Source organism: Heterodontus francisci, chromosome 8 (genome assembly GCF_036365525.1).
Source record: "Heterodontus francisci isolate sHetFra1 chromosome 8, sHetFra1.hap1, whole genome shotgun sequence".
NCBI lineage: Eukaryota > Metazoa > Chordata > Chondrichthyes > Heterodontiformes > Heterodontidae > Heterodontus > Heterodontus francisci.
In genome coordinates, this window is record NC_090378.1 from 13239692 (window position 1) to 13266526 (window position 26835).

Sequence of the window (26835 nt, forward strand, 5' to 3'; positions counted from 1 at the left end):
TTGTTTGTCCAATTAAAGATCCTTAACGAATGATCTGCTGTCAAACCTCAATCTTGTGGCCCCTGTGGATGACAGAAGCCATCTTGATCAGATACACTTGAATAGAAAGGCTTTTAACCTCTTCCGAAAGCTCAGTTGGTAAAACCAACTTATAACGGAGCCACACAGATTAAGACTTTGCAGGTTTATCCCCACCCCTGTGCCCCGGGTGGTTGTAAGGATGCCAGATGTTGCCTCAGGAGCCGTTAGCTCAGGGGGAGTGCGGAACGTATAAATCAGGGAGGACGTCTTCTATGTGAAAAAGTGTGGGCGTAGGTGACGACAGGATTAGCCTCAGCTATGATACTTCTCATATTCAAATAGTCCAATAACACTTAAAGTCATGTATTGTTTCATTGCGATGTTACAGTTGCGAGTGCAAACCCGGAGACTGATCAGTGATCTGACTAATGGCTGTCACTGGGAACATGAAGGTGGGTGAATAGAGAAAAGCTAGGAACATACGCACATATGTACGAACATACAAACTAGGAGCAGGAGTAGGTGACTCGGCCCCTCGAGCCTGCTCCGCCATTCAATAATATCATGGCTGATCTAATTGCAGCCTCAACTCCACATTCCCGTATACCCCCAGTAACCTTCCAGCCCCTTGATTATCAAGAATCTATCTACCTCTGCCTTAAAAATATTCAAAGACTTTGCTTCCACTGCCTTTTGAGGAAGAGAGCTCCAAAGACTCACGACCCTCTGAGAGAAAAAATTTCTCCTCATCTGTCTTAAATGGGCGACCCCTTATTTTTAAACAGTGATCCACCTAGTTCTAGATTCTCCCACAAGGGGAAACATCCTTTTCACATCCACCCTGTCAAGACCCCTCAGGATCTTATATGTTTCATTCAAGTCGCCTCTTGCTCTTCTAAATTCAAGGATACAAGTCTAGCCTGTCCAATCTTACCTCGTAAAACAACCCGCTCATTCCAGGTATCAGTCTAGTAAACCTTCTTTGAACTGCCTCCAACGCATTTACATCCTTCCTTAAATAAGACCAATACTATACAGTACTCCAGATGTGGTCTCACCAATTCCCTGTATAACTGAAGCATAACCTCCCTACTTTTGTGTTCAATTCCCCTCACAATAAACGATAACATTCTATTAACTTTCCTAATTACGTGCTATACCTGCATATTAACTTTTGTGATTCATGCACTAGCACACCCAGATCCCTCTGTTTCAGAGCTTTGTAATCTCTCACCATTTAGATAATATGCTTCTTTTTTATTCTTCCTGCCAAAATGGACAATTTCACATTTTCCCACAATGTACTCTGTTTGCCAAATCTTTGCCCACTCACTTAACCTATCTATATTCCTTTGTAGCCTCTTTATGTCCTCTTCACAACCCAACTCCAAAAAGCTGCTAGGACTAGGGGTTAATCGAGAATTTCAAAACTGAGATCGATAACATTTTTGTTAGGTAAGGGTATTCAAGGATATGGAAACAAGACAGGTAAATGGTGTTGAGATACAGATCAGCCCTGATAATGGCAGAGTAAACTTGGGGGGCTGAATGGCCTATTCCTGTTCCTATGTTCCAAAAGTGAATGCCCCCCTCCCCTAGCAGGCACCCAGACTGCAGAACGTTTACCACAGTGCAAATGCTGTATCCATACCCAACTCTCTATCCACAGGTCAACTGAATCAACAACATCTTGCATTTATATAGCACCTTTATCATAATAAAACATCCCAAGGAGCTTCAGACGAGCGTTATCAGAGCTACATAAAGAAATACTAGAACAGAAGACTCAGAGGTAGGTTTTGTTTTTTTAAAAAAAGATAACGAGCAAAAGTTGCCTGTGTGCCTTTAAGACTGAGAAAAAAGAATTCTCTGAGAACAGTGAATGCTGAACTAGGTGGGGCAATTGCAAGGCAATCTGTTTTTCCAAGCCACTCAGCAGAGAGAAATGACTGTCACATGTCTGGCTGCTAGGGAGTTTTTAGTTTCTGTTTTGCAAGAAAAAAAAAAGTTTGGGCTGGAACCTGTTTTGGAAACTATAGGAAGAGACTTCTCTCTGAAAGAAGGTAAAAGACCAGTTGCTGCTGGAAACCTGAGGTTTGCAGACCAGAAAAAGAACTCTCCCTGAGTGGAATGCTTGTTTCTTTTGTGTTAAAAAAAAAGAGAACCTTACGTTTAAGGTGTTGTTTTACCCTGCCTGAAAAGAGGGGTGAAGACCCCTGGAGAGAGAAAAGACCCAGAGAAAGAGAATCACTGCTTTGGAGAAAGGCTCCTTTGATGATAGGAAGCCTTGCATTGTTAAGGGTGTCTCCTCTGGAAACACTCGACCTCAAAAGTGAGTCCTGTTGCCTTTTTGTGTTTGTTTGAAAGATCCTGAAACCTCAGGAAGGTTTCTGTTGTTGGACTGCTACTTAGAAATCCAAGTAGACCTGCTGCTGCAACATTTTGCTGGGAGATCTATGAGATGCCTGCTGCAGATGAATTGCCTTGAACGCCTACCCACTACAAACTGTTCATTAATTTCATCTTGAGTGACGTTTGACTATTCGACTCTGGAACACCTCACCAAACCAGAAACAACCCACCAGGACTTACAAACCAGTTATTTTATTATTCATAAGAAACAGCTCTAATTTAAAGCATCATTTTAAAACGGGTTAACCGTGGGTTTTGAATGTATGTGCGTGCATGAGGGTTAGGAAGAATAAGTAGCTATAAAATCTGTTCAGACATATAGGTTTATTTCATTATCGTTTAAAATTGGTTCATTAATAAAGAGTTAATTTGTTATTGTTTAGTGAAACCTGGTTTGGTGTGCTTTATTCTGGAGAATAATTACGGTGTTTAATTTCTGGTCTGTGGGAAATTTTACAAACATGCTATGACCTGAGGAGTAGTGGGACTGAATTAACAGTGCATTACTCCTGCCTTGGCCATCATGAGAGGTAGAGGAGCTTAGGAAGGGAATTCCAGATCCAAGGGGTCTGCAAACTGCAGCACCGTTGCCGCATGTGGCTCTTTAACATCTCATTTGCGGCTCTCAACCTTTTCCAGTTGGATCACATTAACATCAAATGTTAAAAAAGAATTAAGCCAAGAAAAGTAAGAGCTGTGTTTTTATTGTGGGGATAAAAGGGTAATCATTATGCTGCACTTTACGGTGTCAAATAATTATTTTAACAAAAAAGATCAGCATTCTCTAAATAAATCTGCTTGAGTGGCATAGCTACACTATAGTTATAGATAATGCCTTTGATCGGAGGAGGCTTTGTGGTTGCAACCATTATTGTTTCTAAAATAACTGAGATGATAAATTATTCTGAATGTGCTATTAGAAACTTTTTTTTTTTAATTATGGGATTCAACTTAGTGTTTAACTAAATTGCTTGAGTTTTTTTGATGAGGTTAAGGAGAGGACTGATGAGGCTAATGCAATTGATGTGGTATACATGGATGTCCAAAAGACTTTAAGTGCCACATAGCAGGCTTGCCTGCAAAGTTAGAGCCCATGGCATAAATGGGACAGTCGGAGCATGGATACGAAACTGTCTGAGTGACAGGAAAAAGGGAGTAGTTCTGAACAGTTGTTTTTTGAATGGGAGGAAGGTATATAGTGTGGTTCCCTGGTGGGGGTTGGTGTTAGGACCCCTGCTTTTCTTTATTTATTAATGACCTAGACTTGGGCATACAGGGCACAATTTCAAAATTTGTGACTTGGAATTATTGTGAACTGTGAAGGGATAGTGATAAACATCACGAGGACAGAGACAGGTTGGTGGAAAGGGCAGACAAGTGGCAGATGAAATTTAATGCAGAGAAGTGTGTAGTGATTCATTTTGGTAAGAAGATTGAGGAGAGGCAATATAAATTAAAAGGGCAAAATTCTAAAGCAGGTACATCTGCACAAATCCTTGAAGGTGGCCGGGTAGGTTGAGAAAACTGTTAATAAAGCATATGGGATCCTGGGCTTTATAAATAGGGGTATGGAGTACAAAAACAAGGAAGTTAGGACAAACCTGTATAAAGCACTAGTTCAAACTCAGCTGGAGTATTGTGTCCAGTTCTGGGCACCACACTTTAGGAAGGATGTCTAGAATTGCTTGAAAACTGTCCCAATCTTCAATCATTCCATTTTTCAAAGGAGAGAAGGCATTAGAGAGGGTGCAGAAAAGATTCACGAGAATGAATTTTCACATCCCTGGAACCAGTTACACTGATAGGATGGAGAAGCTGGGACTGTTCTCTTTGGAGAAGAGCGAATTAAGAGGGGATTGGCGAGAAGTGTTCAAAATCATCAGGGATTTGGACAGAGTAGACAGAGTGAAACTATTCCCATTGGTGGAAGGATCCAAAACCAGAGGAGACCAATTCAAGGTGGTTGGCCAAAAAAAGCAACGGCGACATGAGGAAAACCTTTTTTTACGCAGTGAGTGGTTAGGATCTGGAATGCACTGCCTGAAAGTGTGGTGGAGGCACAGTCAATCAGGGTCAAAAATCTGGCAGATGGAGTATAATGTGGGAAAATGTGAAGTTATTCACTTTGGCAGGAAGAACAAAAAAGCAGAGTATTACATAAATGGAGAACGACTGCAGAATTCCGAGGTGCAGAGGGATCGAGGTGTTTTAGTGCATGTGTCACAAAAAGTTAGTATGCAGGTACAGCAAGTAATAAAGAAGGCAAATGGAATGTTATCCTTTATTACAAGAGCAATTGAAAATAAAAGGATGTTGTGCTTCAGTTGTACAGACGTCGATAGTGGGGAAAATTCTACAGTCCATTATAAAAATTTTATAGCCGAGCACCTGGAGAACAGTGGTAGAATCAGAGAGTCAGCATGGATTTACGAAATGGAAATCATGCTTGACAAATCTACTAGAATTCTTCAAGGATATAACTAGTAGAGTTGATGAGGAGGAGCCAGTGGATGTGGTTTATTTGGACTTTCAGAAGGCTTTTGACAAAGTCCCACATAAGAGATTAGCATGTACAATTAAAGCGCATGGGATTGGGAGTAGTGTATTGCGATGGATAGAAAATTGGTTGGCAGACGGGAAACAAAGAGTCGGGATAAATGAGTCTTTTTCTGAATGGCAGGCAGTGACTAGTGGGGTACCACAGGGATTGGTGCAAGGACCCCAGCTATTCACAATATATATTAATGATTTGGATGAGGGAACTCCAAATTTGCAGATGACACAAAACTGAGTGGGAGGATGAGTTGTGAGGAGGATGCAGAGAGGCTTCAGAGTGATTTCGACAAGTTGAGTGGGCAAATGCAGGGCAGATGCAGTATAATGTGGATAAATGTCAGGTTATCCACTTTGGAAGCAAAAACAGGAAGGCAGATTATCTGAATGGCTATAAACTGAAAGACGGAAATATGCAGCGAGACCTGGGTGTTCTCATACACCAGTCGCTGAAGGTAAGCATGCAGGTGCAACAGGCGGTTAAAAAGGGCAAATGGTATGTTGGCCTTCATAGCGAGAGGATTCGAGTACAGGAGCAGGGATGTCTTGCTGCAATTATACAGGGCCTTGGTGAGGCCACACCACACCTGGAATATCGTGTGCAGTTTTGGTCTCCTTATCTGAGGAAGGATGTTCTTGCTAAAGAGGGAGTGCAGCGAAGGTTTACCGGACTGATTCCTGGGATGGCGGGACTGACTTGAGGAGAGATTAAGTCAGTTAGGATTATATTCGCTGGAGTTCAGAAGAGTGAGGGGGAATCTCAGAAACCTATAAAATTCTAACAGGACTTGACAGGGTAGATGCAGGAAGGATGTTCCCGATGGTGGGGGAGTCCAGAACCAGGGGTCATCATCTAAGGATCCAGGGTAAACCTTTCAGGACTGAGATGAGGGGAAATTACTTCATCCAGAGAGTGGTGAGCCTGTGGAATTTGCTACCACAGAAAGCAGCTGAGGCCAAAACATTGTATGTTTTCAAGAAGGAGTTAGATATAGCTCTTGGGACGAAAGGGATCAAAGGCTATGGGGAGAAAGCGGGAACAGGTTACTGAGTTGGATGATCAGCCATGATCACAATGAATGGCGAAGCAGGCTCGAAGGGCCGAATGGCCTACTCCTGCTCCTATTTTCTATGTATACAGGGCATTGGTGAGACCACATCTCGAACACTGTACGCAGTTTTGGTCTCCTTATTTAAGGAAGGATGCGAATGCATTGGAGGTTTACTAGGTTGATACCTGGAATGAGTGGGTTGTCTTATGAGGAAAGGTTGGACAGACTGGGCTTGTTTTCACTGAAGTTTACAAGAGTGAGAGGAGACTTGATTGAAGTATGTAAGATCCTGAATGGTCCTGATAAGGTGGATGTGGAAAGGATGTTTCCTCTTGTGGAAGAGTCCAGAATTAAAGGGCACTGTTTTAAAATTAGGGGTCATCCTTTTAGGACAGAGATGAGGAGAAATTTTTTCTGAGGGTTGTGCGACTTTGGAACTCTCTACCTCAGAAGGTGGTGGAGGCGAGGTCATTGAATATTTTTAAGGCGGAGGTAGATGGATTCTTGTTAGGCAAGGGAATCAAAGATTAATCGGGGGTAGATAGGAGTGTGGAATTCAAGACACAAACAGATCAGCCATGATCTTATTGAATGGCGGAGCAGGCTCGAGGGACCGAATGGCCTACTTCAGCTCCGAATTTGTATGTTCTTCAAAAGAGAGTTGGATAATTATCTGAGGAGAAAAAATTTGCAAGGCTACAGGGAAAAGGCAGGGGAGTGGGACTAGGTGAGTCACTCTTGCAGAGAGCTGGCATAGACACGACAGATGATTCTAGAATAGCTGAAAAATTGTCTTAATTCTATGCGTCTTGTTAGTTTGTTTGACTTTACTGACAAAATTATAGTAAAAATAAAATGTTATAAAGTGATAATTCAGAGTTAAGCTTATTTTAATTTCGTTTTTTTTTCTATTGATAAGTAAATTCAACACAGGTATTTCATTTAATATGTATGCAAATTATGCATTCCACTGGATGCACTTGGCAATTTGCCAAGTAATTGGTTTCGAAATGCTGAATATCTGTCTTGCGGCTCCCAATAGTTTTAATTTTGGGCAATTTTGTAGTTTTAAAAGGCTCTTCAGGTGAAAAAAGGTTGCTGATCCCTGGTCTAGGTGGCTGACAGTGGTGCAACAGGTATCAGAGAATAGCAACTCCCTATCAAGCAGTCAATACAGAAACTTGGAAGGGGAATTAAAAGCCTCCCTGATTGATCAACCACGCAGGTCCATGTGAAAATAATTCTGCTGACATGCTAACCTCTAATGGAACTTCTTAGTGTCTTACACTTACTGAGAAATGGGAAGAGACTGGTGACAGAGGCAGCTTTCAGACCATGTAATTGGGGACTGAACAACTACAAAGACAGTCAGTCTAGCAAACAAATAAACAAACAGGTAATGCATATTATGTTACTGAGAGTCAATCTAGAGGTGGATCACTGCTGGTATTTCAGTCTCCAATGACCTGGCTTTCCATGGACCACCTTCGACTGACTGGCAACAATCCTTTCTCGCTGATGGGAGCATTTTACAGGCAGGAGGCTGATCAGATATCACATAGTGCAACTACTTAGGAAGTTTTTAGCTGCAACCTGATCTCTCGCTCTGTGTGTTTAGACTGGCTCGCTTGTTTCCCTAACTCTTCTCCTTTCCAAGCTCCGTCTATTGTTGCTCCCCCAACCTTTACTGACCCCAGCAAATAAGTAAGTCAAAACAAACAGCGGAGACAACATGAAAGTATGACTTAGAAAGCTGCACAATGACAGGGAGTCAGGCAGTCAGAATGTGCCCCAGTTAAAGGAAATTCTTTGGTACGGTAAACACTGAGAAGTGACTATGGGGCTTCTGTCTTCCCTTTGTGTTGCATCTTATGAACAATCCAAAGCATTCATGGAGCCAGCACACATGAAAGATTACGGTCTGTTGAAAATATGTCATCGGCGTCATCAAAATGGTGGCCACCTGGTAGAGAGTGACCTTTAATGATCCTACTCTAGCGCCTCAGGCACAAAAGCCTAGGCTGACACACCCAGTGCAGTACCGAGGGACTGCTGCACTCTTCGAGGTGCCGTCTTTTGGATGAGGTTAAACTGAGACCCTATCTTCCCTCTTAAGTGGGCATTAAAGATTCCATGGCACTATTTCGAAGAGCAGCAGAGACATTCTCCCCGGTGTCCTGGCCAATATTTATCCCTCAATCTACATCACTAAAACAGATTATCTGGTCATTATCACATTGCTGTTTGTGGGACCTTGTGCACAAACTGGCGGTCACTTTTCCTGCATTACAACAGTGACTTAACTTCAAAAGTGCTTCATTGGCTGTAAAGCACTTTGGAATATCCTGAGGCTGTGAAAGACACTATAGAAATGCAAGTCTTTCTTTAACCTGTTTGTTAGACTGTCTTTGTAGTTGTTCAGTCCTCAATTACATGATCTGAAAGCTGCCTCTGTCACCAGTCTCTTCCCATTTCTCAATGGGTGCAAGACACTCGGAAGTTCCATTAGAGGTTAGCATGGTTCATGTGGACCTGCGTGGTTGATCAATCAGGAGGCTTTTACTTCCCCTCCCAAGTTTCTTTAATCATTAAAACAAGAAATGCTGGAACCACTCAGCAGGTCTGGCAGCATCTGTGGAAAGAGAAGTAGAGTTAACGTTTCGGGTCAGTGACCCTTCTTCGGAAGACGACTCCCGTTGGCATAGCAATTAAATGGACACCTTCTGCAGTACTACTCCCATATTAACTCAGATGCCAGTGTCTGTGCTGCATTGGCAGATCTTGCCTGGCGTGGCTTGACTTAGCTTCAAATGCTGCTGGGCGAGGGAAGGGAGACATTAACCAGCGTTCTTGACCTTGATTCTTATCCTGCTGGAAAGCATCATGTGCAGATAACCAGCGAGAAGAGCATCAGACTTAGCCATGGATCCCCCTCTACTCTGTTGAACAGCCAGCCAAAATTCAAAGTCCATTTGCGTGAGGTACTGGAGGGACACTGATCCTGCGTTACGACGGATCACTCAATATGCTCAGCGTGTGCAGGGAGCACAGGATGGAGGAGAAGTATCCTGATTTACTGACCTGGGCTTCCCATGAGCAAGGCTCCACACATGAGTACTGGATCAAGAAACAACCTCCTCTTTCACTTGTTCAAAAATCTGAGCAAAGACGTTTTCAGATAACTCTTATACATTTGTTTTCACTAAAATTTCACATGGCCCCAGTGGTAGGTACCCTCCAGTCCTTCAGGTATTTTCCACTTCACCAGGGCTCTCAGCCACATTGGCTATACTTTGTGAAGCTTCCTTCATAAACTCCAGTTTCCCCCCACCAATCCCAGCGGCACCCCACACCGCCCCCCGCCAACCTCCCCCCACCAGCCACCCCCCCCCCCCTCCCACCTTAGACAAAAAAAAAGGGATGCGCAAGGGACCAAACTGGAGGAGTGCAGAGATCTGAGAAGATGTTACTGAGACAAGGCAAGGAATTGTAAACAAGGATAAGAATTTTTAAATGAAGCCTTGGACAAAGAGCTAATGTGGATCAGTGAGCAGCAGAAAGGCATTGGGTGAATGGGAATTGGTGCAGTTTGGGATGAAAATTGTGATATTAAAGCAAGCTGGTGATGTTATTATCTGCCTTTGCTTTGAAGCCAAAAACACTTTACTTTTCCATTCTACTGAGCAGCTCATTTTAACCATCTCGCGAGTGCAGACATAAAAGTACTTTTTGATGCAAAAAGTGTTCTGCTTTGAATGATAAGAGCTACAGATTCCATTTGTTGCTATTTGAACACATAATATAATTAATTCTACAGCTCCTACGTATACAAACTACACAGCAGAAAACTCCCATGGTGAGTGAAATGAAACTGCCGAAGTCAAGAAAGCAGAAGACAGAAAAAAGGAAACAGCTTTCAGAGTCAATCCAGTGTTTCAATTCCTGTAATTTCACTACAAGTGTTGCTACTGGGTTTTTACTTAACTTCGAGCCATTTTAGTAGCAAAAAATGTAGAATCCCAATAAGTATAGGCCTGGGCCAGTGCTCCTCAAACTGGGGTCTGTAGAGACTTTCCAAGGGATATCCAAAATAATGCGAAAGTGGGAGGTGGGAGCCAAGTGCGGCCTCCACAAGCGAAGTGCAAGAGTGTGCTGAATGTCTCACCTAGGAGGGCAGCATGTATAGAGAATCAGCGAGAGTGATGCTAAAAGGAATAGCTGTTTTCTTAAAAGCATTATAAAAAAACTGAGCCAGATTTTATTCCAGCGATGGGGGTCCCAGCGACGAGCTGCAAGGCGTGGAATGGGGGTGCGGAGAACCTGCATCGGCCCTCCGTTAGACCCCCCATTGCAGTCTAATGGCGGGCAGACAAGTAACTGCCCACCATTGGGGTCACCGTCCCTTTAAGCGATAAGAACAAAGAACAGTACAGCACAGGCACAGGCCATTCGGCCCTTCCAGCCTGCGCCGATCTTGATGCCTGCCTAAACTAAAACCTTCTGCACTTCCGGGGAGTTTGAGAACTACTGGTCTAGGTTATAAGCTCTGGAATTCTCTCCCTACACTTCTCTGCCTTTCAAGGGCATATACTTCAATACAAGGAATATAGCAAATAAAGCAGATGAGCTGAGGGCACAGACAGAAACATAGCTTAAGGAGGGACATGAATGGCAGATCAACGTTCCTGGTTACACGGTTTTCAGACACGATAGACAGGGGGATTAAAAGGAGGTGGGGTGGCAATTTTGTTCGAAGAAACAATTACAGCTGTGAGGAGGGATAATATGTTAGAAGGATCATCAAGTGAGGCCATATGGATTGAGCTAAGAAACTAAAAAGGGGCAGTCACATTATTAGGAGTGTATTATAGATCCCCAAACAGTCAGAGGGAGATAGAAGAGCAGATATTTAGGCAAATCTCTGAGAAGTGCAAAAACAATAAGGCAGTAATAATTGGGGATTTTAGCTTCCCCAATATAAACTGGGATAGTTTTAGTGTGAAAGGAATTGAGGGAGCAGAATTCTTGAGGTGCGTTCTGGAGAACTTTTCGGCAAATATGTAGCAAGTCCAACAATAGAGGATGCAATTTTGGACTTAGTTTTAGGAAATGAAGCTGGGCAGGTGGAAGCAGTGGCAGTGGGAGACCATTTTGGTGGTAGTGATCATAATTCAGTCAGTTTTAACATAATTAAGGAAAAGGACAAGGATAGAACAGGAGTTAGAGTTCTCAATTGGGGCAAGGCCAATTTTACCAATGCTGAGGAGTGATTTAGCAAAAGTAAACTGGAGACAGCTCCTTGAAGGAAAATCAGTGTCAGCGCAATGTGAGGCATTCAAGGGGTTCAGAGAAAACATGTTCCCACAAACAAAAAGAGTGCAACAGCCAAATCTAGAACCTCATGGACGTCAAGGAGCTTACAGGGTAAGATAAAGCAGATAAAGAAAGCTGATGTCCAATGCCCAGAAATCAATACTACAGAAAACCGAGAGGAATATAGAAAGTGGAGGGGTGAAATCAAAAAGGAAAGCAGGAAAGCAAAAAGAGGGCATAAAAGAATATTGGCAAGCAAAATCAAGGTGAACCCAAAGATGTTTTATCAATACATTAAGAGTAAGAGGATAACAAAGGAGAGAGTAGAGCCCATAAAAGACCAAAAAGGTAACCTATGTGTAGGGGTGGAAGATGTTGGTATTACTCTTAATGAATACTTTGCGTCTGTCTTCACAAAAGAGGGGGACAATGCAAATATTGTAGTTAAGGAGGAGTGTGAAGTATTGGATGTAATTAACACACGGAGAGAGAAAAATTAATGGGATTAGCATCTTTGAAAGTAGATAAATCACCAGGGCCAGATGAAATGTACCCCAGGCTGTTAAAAGAAACCAGGTAGGAAATAGTGGAGGGTCTGTCCATTACTTGCCAGTCCTCACTGGATACAGGTGTGGTGCCGGAGGATTGGAGGACTGCGAACATTGTACCTTCGTTTAAAAAGGGAGCAAGGTATAGACCAAATGATTACAGGTCAGTCAGTCTAACCTCAGTAGTGGGCAAATTATTAGAATCAGTTCTGAGAGACAGGATAAACTGTCACATGGAAGAGCATAGATTAATCAAGGATAGTCAGCATGCATTTGTTAAGGGAAGGATCTTGTCTGATTAACTTGATTGAATTTTTTGAAGTAACAAGGAGGAAGGTAGTGCAGTTGATGTGGTCTACATGGATTTTAGCAAGGCTTTCGACAAGGTCCCACATGGCAGTTGGGTTAAAAAAATAAAAGCCCATGGGATGCAGGGAAATGTAGCAAGCTGGATACAAAATTAGCTCAGTGGCAGGAAACAAAGGGTAATTGTTGACTGGTATTTTTGCAAGTGGAAGGCTGCTTCTACTGGAGTTCCGCAGGACTCAGTACTATGTCCCTGCTTTTTGTGGCATATATTAACGATTCGGATGTAAATGTAGGGAGCATGATCAAGAAGTTGCAGACGACACAGAAATTGGCAGTGTGGTTGATAGTGAGGAGGATAGCTGTAGGCTGCAGGAAGATATCAATGGACTGGTCAGGTGGGCAGAAAATTGGCAAATGGAATTCAACCGGGAAAAGTACGAGGTGTTGCATTTGGAAGGTCAAACAAGGCAAAGGTATACACAATTAATGGAGAATACTGAGAGGTGTAGAGGAAGTGGGGGACCTTGAAGTGATTATCCATAGATCCCTGAAGGTAGCAGGACAGGTTGATAATGTGGTTAAGAAGGCATATGGAATCCTTTCCTTTATTAATCGAGTTATAGAATATAAGAGCAGGGAGGTTATAACTCATTGGTTAGGCCACAACCTGAGTACTGTGTGCAGTTCTGGTCACCTCATTACAGAAAGGATGTAATTGCACTAGAGGGTACAGAGGGGATTTACGAGGATGTTGCCAGGAGTGGAAAAATGTAGCTATAGGGGAAAGTTTGGAAAGGTGGGGTTATTCTCCATGGAACAGAGGAGACTGAAATGAGATCAGATTGAAATGTACAGAGTTGTGAGGGATAGAGAGTGAAGGTGAGAGGCCTTTTCACCTTAGCAGAGAGGTCAGTGACTAGGGGACATAGATTTAAAGTGATTACTAGAAAGATTCAAGGGGAGATGAGGAAAGAAATTTTCAGCCAGAGGGTGGTGGGTGTTTGGAACTCACTGCCTGTAAGGATAGTAGAGGCAGAAACCCTCAACTCATTTAAAAGGCGTCTGGATATGCACCTCAAGTGCCGTAACCTGCAGGGCTACGGACCAAATGCTGGAGGGTGGGATTAGGCTGGGTGGTTCATTTTTCAGCCAGTGCAGTCACAATGGGCCAAGTGGCCTCTTTCTGTGCCGTAAAATCAATACTACAGAAAGCCAAGAGGACTATTTCGAAGATGAACATGTGTTTTGACCCCAGTACTATAGCTGGTATGGACTGAAATCAACATCACAAAACCATCTTGGTCATTATCTCATTGTTTTTTCGGACCTTACTGTGCTCAAATTGGCTGCCCTCTTTCCTACATTACAGCAGTGACTGCACTTCAATAAGTACTTAGTTGGGTCTTGCACTTTGGGAGCTCTTGAGCTTGTGATGCAAGTGCAAGTGCTTTCTCGATTTCTCTCTTAATCCTCTAACCTCAAGGACCCAGATTTGGAATCATTTCTTAAATACAAATCTTCATGGAAATTTTGCATTATGAGAGTCTCAAGGAGGAGGCAGAAATAACTAACTAGAATTTAAAATCATTAAGATCTGGAAAGAGCGGGAGCTTCATTGCAGACACCACCACCTGTGAAGGGAAGTTGTAGACATAAGGCGGGACCTGAAAAGTTGGGGCGCTTTCCCCCCTACCCCACCACCCCTCTGAGAAGGTTGAGATGACCTGATAAGAGGCCTTCAGGATTATGTACAACTTTGGTAAGTTAAGTGTGATAAGATTGTTTCCCTGCTTAAAAAGAATGTAATGAGAGGGAACAAATTTAAGATGATCACAAAGGGGAAGGTCAATAAAAATGTTCCTTAGACAGAAGGTTGTTAAGACTGTGGAATCATCTCCAATAAATCACAGTTGAAACTGGTGCCATAAATTCTTTTAAAAGGGAATTAGATTGTTGCTTGTAAAAGAGATATGGGGAGCAAGTAGGAGAGTGGAAATAGGCTATGTGGCTCACATGGAGCTGGGCCAAATGTCCTGTGGCATGCTATGACCCTACAATGTAAAATAGTTTCGAGTAATCTCGGTTTCCAAATAGGGTGTAAAATCAAAATTTTCTTGCTACAGCCCAAACTCTAGCTCTTCTGTAGGAGTTTGAACAGTCAACATGGTCCCCCAAAATCTAATTTATTAAAAAAGTGATTCTGGTCTTCAATTCTTTTGGGCCTCCTTATCTCGAGAGACAATGGATACGCGCCTGGAGGTGGTCAGTGGTTTGTGAAGCAGCGCCTGGAGTGGCTATAAAGGCCAATTCTGGAGTAACAGGCTCTTCCACAGGTGCTGCAGAGAAATTTGTTTGTTGGGGCTGTTGCACAGTTGGCTCTCCCCTTGCGCCTCTGTCTTTTTTCCTGCCAACTACTAAGTCTCTTCGACTCGCCACAATTTAGCCCTGTCTTTATGGCTGCCCGCCAGCTCTGGCGAATGCTTCATATTGACCTCTGGCGAGGTCTTCAATATGCTCCTTAAAACCTCCCTCTTTGACCAATTGGGATTAATTGGATAGCTCATTCGAAGAGCCAACAAGGGCACAATGGGCTGAATTTGTACTTTATTATGCTATGATTCAGCTATACATCACCTCCACCTCCTGCAACCCTTCTACTGTCTCTGATTTGACGCACTGCTTGTCCAACATCCAGTACTGGCAGAGTAGAACTTTCCTCTAACTAAAAACTGGGAAGGTCGAAGGCATTGTCTTCCGCCCCTATCACAAACTCTGTTCCCCAACCACTGACTCCAACCCTCTCCCTTGCCACTGTCTGTGGCTGAAACAGACCATTCGCAACATTTACATCCTATCTGGCCCTCAGCTGAGCTGACAATCACATATCCGCTGTATCAGCAAGACTGTCAACATCTACCTCCATAGCATCGCACAATTCCACCCCTGCCTCAGCTCGTCAGCTGCTGAAATCCTCAACTATACCATTGTGACATCTGGAAGCGACTATTCTAATGCCCTCCTGGCTGGCCACGAATCTTCCACCCTCCAAAATCTTTAGCTCATACAAAACTCTGCTCCCTTTATTCTAATTCGCACCAAGTCCCATTCATCCATCATCCCTGTGCTCACTGACCTACATTAGCTCCTGGTACGGCAACAGCTCAATTTAAAATCCTCATCCTTGATTTCAAATCCCTCCATGGCCTCTTCCCCCCCCCCCCCTCCCCCATCTCTGTAACCTACTTCACCTACAACCCTCTGAAACCTCTGCGTTCCTCCAATTCTGGCTTTTTACATGCGCTCGATTTTAATTGCTTCACCACTGATGGCACTGCCTTCAGCTGCAGAGGCCCTAAGTTCTGGGATTTCTGCTCTAAACCCTCTCTGTGTCACCTTGCCACTGACGCTCACATCCCATGAACAAATAAAAAAAACTCCTCCTTCAAGACGCTCCTCAACACGTACTTCTTTGACCATGGTTTTTTTCTCACCTGTCCTAATATCAATTTACTTGGCTTGCTGTCAAATTTTGTGAAGTGCCTTTATGGGTGTTTTGCTATGTAGAAAGGTGCTATCCAAATGCAAGTTGTTGTTGTTCAAGCTTTCAGACACTGGCAAGGCGAATTATACAGTTTGACTAGGGTGACCCAGTCCCAAAGGAAAAAAAATTAAGTTCCATGCGCTCAGCTGGGTTCTCTCTGTAAAGTGTTGCATCAAATGGTACAGTGATGTCTGGAGCAATGTGAGGATGTGAGGAATGTATCCATGTACCAGGCATGTAAACAGCCAAGGAATATCCCAAAAGCCTTTTCCAAACAGATTCAACATAGTAATATGTTGTGCAAAACAAACGCAGCTACACAACAACCAATGATAACTAAAATAAAAGCAAAATACTGCAGATACTGGAAATCTGAAATAAAAACAAGAAATGCTGGAACCACTCAGCAGGTCTGGCAGCATCTGTGGAAAGAGAAGCAGAGTTAACGTTTCGGGTCAGTGACCCTTCTTCGGGTTCCAAAGAAGGGTCACTGACCCGAAACGTTAACCAATGATAACTTACAGGTGCAAACACAAATGAATTCACTGCTAGCCCCCAAGATCGAAATTCAGCACAACAGTATTTCAAAATACACTGATGCTAATTCTCTCAATGACCCCAGTTGTTCATCAATGTGAGGCATCTATCAACCGTAGACCTTCTCTCTCATGGCAAAGGCTTCTGATAAGAGAAGTTGGCATGGATTAGGGACAAAGAACAGTGTCCCAGGGGATGTTAGATTGAACAGAAGTCCTTCCTCCAAGCAGTTTAGGTTAGTACAATAGGACCTTGTCTTTAACCCCTCCGTTCTCCTTCAACTCATGCAGCTGATGAGACAAGGTAATGTGCCCTCTTAGATTAGTGGTAGCCACAAGTTCCGAGGCAAGCTGAGCACTCCAATTTCATTTGTGTATGTGGCTGTCTCTCCCATATCCCCATGCATCTAGTAATTAGATCAACTTCCTTGATCAGCTTAAATGCTCACCTACTTCCTTTATTAAGGTGACCAGCTTACTCTTGCATGAGCTCAGGGTGGTTCTGCATTCAACTAACCTATAATTGCACAATACGTGAAATACATTTATGTCCCACAAACTTTTCGGTGGATCAGTCTTTGCTATTTTCCTCACTAAATATTCTTTTGCCTTCCCTTCTTTCACAATAGGTGCTCATTTCTTTTTTTTTTACATAAAGTATTTGACAGTCTATGTAAAAGGCCTCTTGTCCTTTAAGCAGCAGAGAAGTGACAACTCATCTGAGAATGGCTCCATCCCTATCATTCCTCCCGTATACAGCGGGCAGCTGTTACATATCTCAGCTTGCCCTTACCAACACAGGTCTCAAGGCCAACGATGACACCGCAGTCTTGTAGCTGAGGCACACTAAACCGTGACAGCCTCGACAAGCTTTCGGAGACCCTTTTCCCACCAGCAAGTCATGTCACATCCTTTCTTTGTCTTTACCGAGCAAGTCGAGAATTCCTTCAAGACACGACAGACAAATAGCAGCCACAGTGTTCACTTTGTGCCTCTTCCGTGGGGATAGACATGGTACAGACAAGCCTGCAGCTGACTTGATGCATTCTTGCCACTGACACATTATATGACCTTTCCCTGCTTGACACAGGAGAGGGAGCAGGGAAGGCAATGAAAGGCAAGAGAGGCCAAGAGCTGCAGCTGACGGGATAATATAACTCCACTTTCCAGCAAAGCGCATCAGCTACACTAGTAAACACCCATAATCCAGGGGAGCTTAAAGTGCTGCCATACAGCGCCATCCTTCATTTTGCCATTGAGTGACTGCAATCTGATAAACACATCAGCTAGCAGATCTAACTTACTTGCAATGCTTTCTGCCAGTGCCCTCAGTGTACAATTCAAATTCATTTTCTCCATGAATAAACAAGACAGGGTCACACATCACCTCACCTCTTCATGGTGAAGCCTTCCTCTGACAGTTGTGCGTTAGAAGTTTTTTTGTGTTAAAGTTAAAAAACCCTGGGATTAGTGTCATCCACCGCAACCCCCTCCTCCCCCGGCATTGAAATATGACGTGAAATCGACAGCAGCTGAAATTGTAATCTCTGCAGCTTTCGACTGGCTGCTCCAAATCTGTGGCCCATTAATCACGGTTTCCAATCAATCAATATTCAGATTGCCTCAGTGTACACACATGGTTTCCAAATGAGCAAATAATGATCCAGGTTCTAGCCCACATTAAGTCATCAGTACTACTGGGAGGGAGGGAGAGGTTAAAGAGGAAATTGCGGCCAAGGTTTAACAACAAGATGAAGTGAGAAAGTAATGGGATTACCCAGAGAGTGAATGAGTGAGCGGAAACAAAATGCAAAATTGAAGGAAGACTTGTCCGGCTGAAGGGGAAGCACGAATCCGATGCCGAACTCACTCACGTCAGGCAAATAAAACTCGGTGGCATGTCTCAACTCTGATTTATGCTTCTAGCTCTTCACATTTCCTTTTCTTTCATGGGGTTTTGTGCACACATGTCGTCCAGCATCAAGCACTCCAAAGCAAGTATGGCACAGTCAAGAAGCAGAGTAAAGTTCCCTGTACTCTACACCAGTAATGTACCTATGCATCCCCCTCCAACATGCACCAGTGTGGCACTCGCCATAAATAGATGCATACAGTACAAAAGCAAGGATGTTATGATAAACCTGCATAAAACACTGGTTCGGCCTCAACTGGAGTTCTCTGTCCAGTTCTGGGCACCACAATTCAGGAAGGATGTGAAGGCATTAGACAGGGTGCAGAAAAGATTTACAAGAATTCTTCCAGGGATGAGGAACTTCAGTTAAGTGGATAGACAGGAGAAGCTGCGGCTGTTCTCCTTGGAGAAGAGAAGATTAAGAGGAGATTTGATCGTGGAGTTCAAAATTATGAGGGGTCCGGACAGAGTAGGTAGGGAGAAACTGTTCCTGTCCGGAGAAGGATCGAGAAACAGAGGGCACCGATTTAAGGTGATTGGAAAAAAACAGCAACGGTGACATGAGGAAAATCTTTTTTATGCACCGCGTCGGTTAGGATCTGGAGTGCACTGCCTGAGAGTGTGGAGCAGGCAGATTCAAATCAAAGCCTTCAAAAGAGAACTGGATAATTATCTGAAGAGAAAAAATTTGCAGGGCTACAGGGAAGGTGTTCCAAATCTTTATTGCCCTTTTTGTGCAAAAGTGCTTCCTGATTTTGCTTCTAAATGAGCTGCCTCCAACTGTAAGATTACGTCCCCTCATCTTTGATTTTCCCCACCATTGGAAACAGTTTCTCGGCATCTACCCCATCGAATCCTTTTAACATTTTACGCACCCTCACTTGGATCATCTCTCAATCTCCTGAGCTCAAGCAAATACAAGCCAAGTTTATGTAGATGTAATAAAAGCAAAATACTGCGGATGCTGGAAATCTGAAACAAAAACAAGAAATGCTGGATTCACTCAGCAGGTCTGGCAGCATCTGTGGAAAGAGAAGCAGAGTTAACGTTTCGGGTCAGTGACCCTTCTTCGGAACTGACAAATATTAGAAAAGTCACAGATTATAAACAAGTGAGGTGGGGGTTGGGCAAGAGATAACAAAGGAGAAGGTGCAGATTGGACCAGGCCACATAGCTGACCAAAAGGTCACGGAGCAAAGGCAAACAATATGTTAATGGTGTGTTGAAAGACAAAGCATTAGTACAGAATAGGTGTGAATATACTGAATATTGAACATCAGCAAGTGCAAACCTGAAGAAAAACAACCTGAAAAAAACAGTGGGTAAGCAAACTGAACAAACTAAGATGAAATGAAATAAATGCAAAAAAAGATTGTAAAAAATGTAAAAAGGAATGCAAAAAAAAGGGAAGAAAAAATAACTAAAAATGACTAAAAATGAAAGTAAAGTGGGGGGCTGTCATGCTCTGAAATTATTGAACTCAATGTTCAGTCCGGCAGGCTGTAGTGTGCCGAATCGGTAGATGAGATGCTGTTCCTCGAGCTTGCGTTGATGTTCACTGGAACACTGCAGCAATCCCAGGACAGAGATGTGAGCATGAGAGCAGGGGGGAGTGTTGAAATGGCAAGCAACCGGAAGCTCAGGGTCCTGCTTGCGGACTGAGCGGAGATGTTCCGCAAAGCGGTCACCCAGTCTGCGCTTGGTCTCCCCAATGTAGAGGAGACCACACTGTGAGCAGCGAATACAGTATACTACATTGAAAGAAGTACAAGTAAATCGCTGCTTCACCTGAAAGGAGTGTTTGGGGCCTGGGATAGTGAGGAGAGAGGAGGTAAATGGGCAGGTATTACACCTCCTGCGATTGCAAGGGAAGGTGCCCTGGGACGGGGACGAGGTGGTGGGGGTAATGGAGGAGTGGACCAGGGTGTCGCGGAGGGAACGATCCCTTCGGAATGCTGACAGGGGAAGGGAGGGGAAGATGCGACTGGTAGTGGCATCACGCTGGAGGTGGCGAAAATGGCGGAGGATGATCCTTTGGATATGGAGGCTGGTGGGATGAAAAGTGAGGACAAGGGGAACCCTGTCACGGTTCTGGGAGGGAGGGGAAGGGGTGAGGGTAGAGGTGCGGGGAATGGGTCGGACACGGTTGAGGGCCCTGTCAACCACAGTGCGGGGAAATCCTCGGTTGAGGAAAAAGGAGGTCATGTCAGAAGCACCGTCATGGAAGGTAGCATCATCAGAGCAGATGCGTCGGAGACGGAGAAACTGGGAGAATGGAATGGAGTCCTTACAGGAGGTAGGGTGTGAAGAAGTGTAGTCGAGGTAGCTGTGGGAGTCAGTGGGCTTATAATGGATATTGGTAGTTGTCTAGGTAAATGGGCAGGTATTACACCTCCTGCGATTGCAATATCTACCAATAGCAATCGCAGGAGGTGTAATACCTGCCCATTTACCTAGACAACTACCAATATCCATTATAAGCCCACTGACTCCCACAGCTACCTCGACTACACTTCTTCACACCCTACCTCCTGTAAGGACTCCATTCCATTCTCCCAGTTTCTCCGTCTCCGACGCATCTGCTCTGATGATGCTACCTTCCATGACGGTGCTTCTGACATGACCTCCTTTTTCCTCAACCGAGGATTTCCCCGCACTGTGGTTGACAGGGCCCTCAACCGTGTCCGACCCATTCCCCGCACCTCTACCCTCACCCCTTCCCCTCCCTCCCAGAACCGTGACAGGGTTCCCCTTGTCCTCACTTTTCATCCCACCAGCCTCCATATCCAAAGGATCATCCTCCGCCATTTTCGCCACCTCCAGCGTGATGCCACTACCAGTCGCATCTTCCCCTCCCTTCCCCTGTCAGCATTCCGAAGGGATCGTTCCCTCCGCGACACCCTGGTCCACTCCTCCATTACCCCCACCACCTCGTCCCCGTCCCAGGGCACCTTCCCTTGCAATCGCAGGAGGTGTAATACCTGCCCATTTACCTCCTCTCTCCTCACTATCCCAGGCCCCAAAAACTCCTTTCAGGTGAAGCAGCGATTTACTTGTACTTCTTTCAATGTAGTATACTGTATTCGCTGCTCACAGTGTGGTCTCCTCTACATTGGGGAGACCAAGCGCAGACTGGGTGACCGCTTTGCGGAACATCTCCGCTCAGTCCGCAAGCAGGACCCTGAGCTTCCGGTTGCTTGCCATTTCAACACTCCCCCCTGCTCTCATGCTCACATCTCTGTCCTGGGATTGCTGCAGTGTTCCAGTGAACATCAACGCAAGCTCGAGGAACAGCATCTCATCTACCGATTCGGCACACTACAGCCTGCCGGACTGAACATTGAGTTCAATAATTTCAGAGCATGACAGCCCCCCACTTTACTTTCATTTTTAGTCATTTTTAGTTATTTTTTCTTCCCTTTTTTTTGCATTCCTTTTTACATTTTTTACAATCTTTTTTTGCATTTATTTCATTTCATCTTAGTTTGTTCAGTTTGCTTACCCACTGTTTTTTTCAGGTTGTTTTTCTTCAGGTTTGCACTTGCTGATGTTCAATATTCAGTATATTCACACCTATTCTGTACTAATGCTTTGTCTTTCAACACACCATTAACATATTGTTTGCCTTTGCTCCGTGACCTTTTGGTCAGCTATGTGGCCTGGTCCAATCTGCACCTTCTCCTTTGTTATCTCTTGCCCAACCCCCACCTCACTTGTTTATAATCTGTGACTTTTCTAATATTTGTCAGTTCCGAAGAAGGGTCACTGACCCGAAAGGTTAACTCTGCTTCTCTTTCCACAGATGCTGCCAGACCTGCTGAGTGAATCCAGCATTTCTTGTTTTTGTTATGTAGATGTAAGCTGCCCTCATAATTTACCCTTCTAAGCCCCTGCATCATTTGTGTTAATCTGCACTGCACTCCTTTCCAGGCCAGAAACATCGATTTCCTAGGTACCCAAAAATGAATGCATGATCCAGATTGGTACAAAGCCTTGGTCAGACCCTTTGTGTTCCAACCCTTTTAAGTTGAACACATTCTATTAGCCGCCTGTGCCGTAGTTGGTACTGTCAGCCTATGTCAACCAGGAAGTGAATTGAGACTGCTCAAACTCACCTCACCTATAACCAGCAGCGACCATCATCCCATTAGAGTCCACTGGATTTGAAGCCAAGTTCCAGAGGTGAAAGGCCCCATGTTTGATTTACAGTGGACCTAGAGCATCAGATTGTCACCACTGTACTCCCCAGTTGCCATAACAAGATACAGCGGCCACTTCAGGAAAATCATCTTTGAACATCTATAAATTGTCACTGCTGTTGGGAGGTCTTGGCTTAAGCGAGCTGTAAATGTTGCTTGGAGAGCCAGGTGGAATGACTCCCAAACCTTCTATGCGAGCTGCCGAACAGAGGAAAAAAAAGTGAATGGACTGGAACTTGTGTTTAGGACACTAGTGCAGAACGGTGTTTAGTGTCAGGTGTCAAAGGTAATAATGGCAACACAGGAACAGGAGGAGGCCATTCAGCCCCTCGAGCCTGTTCCGCCATTCAATAAGATCATGGCTGATCTGTATCTTAATGCCATTTACTTGCCTTGGCTCAATATCCTGTTATATCCTTGGCTAGCAAAGAAATCTATCAATTTCAGATTTAAAATTATTAATTGAGCTTGCATCTACTGCTCTTTGCAGGAGATTTTCCACACTTCTACCACCCATTGTGCTAATGGCAGCACTTGACTTGCCAGTGATTTGAGTGCGTCAAATCTTTAAAAAAAATTCCATCTGCAGATAACCTCAAATGCTTATTTCAGTCTCGATTGGAAAGCATAATTTTCAGCATCTGATCATCACAGCACAGCACAGACATCACCCTGCCCATGCCAACTCATGAATTCACAATAAGATGACATAAATACAACAGGAGACAAGGGGGGAGGGGGGCAGAATACCACAGCCCAACACCAATCGAAAAGTTAACACTGTTCTTCAAATGACCCAAGATATCCGATTTTAACATGAAGTAACACTGGTTGAAAATGAGCAGGAGACTGTGCCCCATGGGAGTTCTCTCTATCAAGCTTTGAAAATCCACAGCTGACAAGCTTTTCAAAAGGCGCTTTTTATACTACAGGAAAGATTTGCATTTATATGGCGTCTTTCATGACCTCAGGACATTCCAAAGTGCTTTACAGCCAATGAAATACTTTGAAATGTAGTCACTGTTGTAACTGTTGTAACTATCTACAAGGCACAAGGAGTGTGATGGAATACTGTCCACTTGACTGAATGGGTGCAGCTCCAACAACACTCAAGAAGCTCAAGATCACCCCGGACAACGTAGCCCATTTGATCGGCACCCCATTCGCCCCCTCCACCACTGACACACAGTGATGCAGCATGTACCATCTACTAGATTCACTGCAATTTGCCAAGGTTCCTTCGACAGCACCTTCCAAACCCAAGACCTCTACTACCTTGAAGAACAAGGGCAGCAGATGCATGGCAACACCACCCACCTGCAAGTTCCCCTCCAAGTCACACACCATCCCGACTTGAAACTGTATCACCGTTCCTTCACTGTCGCTACGTCAAAAACCTGGAAATCCCTTCCTCAAAGCACTGTGGGTGCACGTATTCCAGATGGACTGCAGTGGTTCAAGAAGGCAGCTCATCATCATCTTCACAAGGGCAATAAATGCCGGCCTTGCCAGCGACGCACACATCTCATGAACCAATGAAAAGAATGTAGGAAGGGAATGGCAGGAGATGTCTGGGGGAAAGGGTCAAAGGCTTACCCTGCCACTAACCACCTCCCCCTCCCCCCACTCCAAAATGCTTAGGCCACCAATGGGTTGGCAGGAACCCTGAGCCAACACCTGATATGGAGATCCAGGTAGGAGCAGGTTTCAGGAAAGTAACTACAGAGACTTGGTTCCCCCTTCACCCATTTCTACTGATTGGTGCTTCTGATGCTCAATTTTAACTCGGGGCATGTGGGCAGTGTGCAGGGATTGGGCCAGGGCATAATGGCACCAGACTAAGGGTAGGGTTGCCAACCCTCCAGGATTACCATGGAAACTCCAGAAATACAAGATTAATCTCGGAGCAAAACAGGGGAAGGAAAAATGGTGTGGGATTTCCTTAAACACTTTCATTCATTAGTTAACAAAAAACTTAGAGACGGGATACAAAAGATTTGACATTCAAGCATCAGCCATTCGGGTAAAAACAGTAGATTTGTCTTCCAATTGGCCATGGGAAGGCAGTGTGCTGCAAGGATTGACATGCTGGGCAACCAATGGCAGGTCACGGAGGCAGGCACAGCAGCACTTGACAAGGTGAAACCTCCACGAATACGTCCAGAGTTGATGACCGTATGCGACGCATGGCCCATTTTAACACCCAACTAATGGAATATTGGCCTTTATTGCCACGGGTTGGGATACAAAGGGAGAGATGTTACGTTATAGTTAAATAAAGCTCTGGTTAGACCCCATTTCGGGGATGACGACCAAATCTGGGCACCACACCCCAGCAAGGATATACTGGCCTTGGAGGAGTTGCACTGCAGATTCACAGGAATGATACCAGGAATAAAAGGGTTAATTTATGAGGACGGTTTGCATAGACTAGGCTTGTATTCCCTTGAATACAGAAGATTAATGTGTGATCCATGCGTGATTTCAGCGAATGGAGAAACAGGCTGAGCGGCTGAAGGGCCTCCTCCTCCTACTATCTTCTTTCCGAAGAACTAAACATACAGAGCCTAACACCCAGAATAATAGTAAAAACAGCGAGGGAACGCTGAAGAACTGACACGATAACCACTCACAGCAGATGAAGTCTTTCCCCAGGCAGCACAGTCAACATCTCATTTTGTGCGATCATTGCACTTCAAAGATAATTCACAGTATGTGAAACGCTTCGAGACATTTCAAAGAGACACAACAAGACGCTATAGAAATGCAAGTCTTGCACTGACATGGCCCTTCAGGTCCTGAGTGAGGGGAATTGCGAAGGAAAATAAATGAACTGTATGTCTGCTAAAGAAATCGGGCCTTCAGTGTGCAACCAAAGCATTTATTTACACTCCCCCCTCCCCCCCCACCCCACCCTCATATCAATTCTTCCTCAATTTTGTGCTGAGGTGTGATTTATTATTACACAATGGTTATTCAAATGAGAACTAAACAGAACTACAGCAAGCCATGTAGAAAAACACCAGGGGACATTTATAGAAATAGTTTCCAACGGCCACCATTTTAGATGTTGCCCTCAGGGGATGTAGGAGCATCAAAGATCACCTCTTTATTTGATAGCATTCAGCATTTGGTCCAGCTGAATGAGCAGTCCTGCCGAGACATACGTTCTTTCCATTGACCAGAACCAAAGCTCAGATTTTAGCAATTGCCAGCCTCAAGAGTTGCCGAAACAGCATCAGGATTTTCACAGCTCTTCCCCAAAACAAGCAGGAGAATTCCCTTCCCTCACTGTCTTATAGAGCTGATTTAACCATTTGGACCCGAAGCATATGGATAGCCAATTTTACCAACAGGACAACAATAACTTGCATTTATATAGCGCCTTAAAAGGTAGTAAAACATCCCAAGGTGTTTCACACGAATGTTATCAGACAAATTTTGATGCCGAACCACACAAGGAGATATGAGAAGATTTTAAGCAGCATCTTAAAGCAGGAGAGAAAAGTACAGAGGTTTAGGGAGAGAATTCCAGAGCTTAGGGCCCCGGCAGAATAGAACTTTCCCAGTATGTAGCAATTTCCACTCTACTCAGACAATTATACAATCTCATGATAAAGCGCGGCTCCGGAAAGACGGTTTCGGACAGTGAAACAAGCACACTGGTCTCGTGTTCCAGGTAGAAAGAGTTATTCTGAAGACATTTTACCCTGAGTATAACTGGAATGTGCTGAGATGAGGATTGAGTTTCTGCTCACACACCCAAGCAATATCAGTACAATGCAGGAGGAATCAGCCAAACCAGTGTAAAACATCAAGGAATTTTAAATGTGAGTTATGTCCCAAACTGTTTACATTTGTGTTTTCCGCGATCTTTTATTCTGGTTCAAGATTCCATTTGCCCAGATTAGGTCCGTGCACAAAGTGGGCCATGCCCTGAGGCCAAAATTGCGAGATTCCGCTGATTGTGCAGGCATGGGAAGTCTTTTCAAAGTTGCGCACATTTTCTGAGGCACACAGGCACCAGTCAACACATTTTTAAAAAGCTTTCAGGTCAAAAAATATTTAATTTACCAAGAAACTGAAATGTGTACACCAATGAAACTATTAAGTGGTTCAGTATCTTATTTTTAAAGTCATGTTCTGTGATTTTAAATCAGGCTATTCACAGGTGGAAAACTGGACACATTTACTAAAAATGCTTATTTTTGGTAATTGATCCTTTTCAACTGTATTAACAAAACTGCACCAGGTTACCACTCATAAATACATCAAGGAATCCTTTTAATGGAAAAAAACAATTATGTTCTGTTCCGCTGGATCATAGAACATTTTACGTCTGTGACTATGCAAATGAATTTGAACTGCAGCCTAGCCAGCACATTCTGAGTGCAATGTCCCAATTGTGCCCAAAGCAGAAACTACCCCAAATATATGCA

At 44.0% G+C, this 26835-nt stretch overlaps 1 protein-coding gene across 19 annotated transcripts in view; it reads right to left on the minus strand.

Annotated features, from left to right (window-relative positions):
* Positions 1-26835, minus strand: part of adgrl2a (adhesion G protein-coupled receptor L2a) — an 877972-nt gene that overhangs the window by 333055 nt on the left and 518082 nt on the right. The window lies entirely within an intron of this gene.